The sequence below is a fragment of the Arachis hypogaea genome, chromosome 12, assembly GCF_003086295.3.
Source record: "Arachis hypogaea cultivar Tifrunner chromosome 12, arahy.Tifrunner.gnm2.J5K5, whole genome shotgun sequence".
Classification (NCBI taxonomy): Eukaryota; Viridiplantae; Streptophyta; class Magnoliopsida; order Fabales; family Fabaceae; genus Arachis; species Arachis hypogaea.
In genome coordinates, this window is record NC_092047.1 from 39,224,781 (window position 1) to 39,225,721 (window position 941).

A 941-nucleotide genomic window follows, 5' to 3' on the forward strand; every position below is an offset into this window, starting at 1 on the left:
TTATTATTATTATTATTATTATTATTATTATTATTATTATTATTATTATTATTATTATTATTATTTCTGTGCCCTCTTCTTTGTCATATGAGCATAAGCAAAGACAAGAATATTCTTGTTGAAGCAGATCCAGAACCTGAAAGGACTCTAAAGAGGAAACTAAGAGAAGCTAAATTACAACAATCCAGAGATAACCTTTCAGAAATTTTGGAACAGGAAGAGGAGATGGCAGCCGAAAATAATAATAATGCAAGGAGGATGCTTGGTGACTTTACTGCACCAAATTCCAATTTACATGGAAGAAGCATCTCCATTCCTGCCATTGGAGCAAACAACTTTGAGCTGAAACCTCAATTAGTTTCTCTGATGCAGTAGAACTGCAAGTTTCATGGACTTCCATCTAAAGATCCTTTTCAGTTCTTAACTGAATTCTTGCAGATATGTGATACTGTTAAGACTAATGGAGTAGATCCTGAAGTCTACAGGCTCATGCTTTTCCCTTTTGCTGTAAGAGACAGAGCTAGAGTATGGTTGGACTCTCAACCCAGAGATAGCCTGAACTCTTGGGATAAGCTGGTCAAGGCTTTCTTAGCCAAGTTCTTTCCTCCTCAAAAGCTGAGTAAGCTTAGAGTGGATGTTCAAACCTTCAGACAGAAAGAAGGTGAATCCCTCTATGAAGCTTGGGAGAGATACAAAGGACTGACCAAAAAGTGTCCTTCTGACATGCTTTTAGAATGGACCATCCTGGATATATTCTATGATGGTTTATCTGAGCTATCAAAGATGTCATTGGATACTTCTGCAGGTGGATCCATTCACCTAAAGAAAACGCCTGCAGAAGCTCAAGAACCCATTGACATGGTTGCTAATAACCAGTTCATGTACACTTCTGAGAGGAATCCTGTGAATAATGGGACGCCTATGAAGAAGGGAGTTCTTGA

General features: G+C 38.2%; 1 non-coding gene across 1 annotated transcript; it reads right to left on the bottom strand.

Moving 5' to 3' along the window:
• Positions 1–621: 621 nt before the first annotated feature.
• LOC112731895 (small nucleolar RNA R71) lies at positions 622–729 on the bottom strand. Its single transcript, XR_003167646.1, has one exon. It is a non-coding gene; the product is annotated as a small nucleolar RNA R71 (small nucleolar RNA).
• Positions 730–941: the final 212 nt, after the last annotated feature.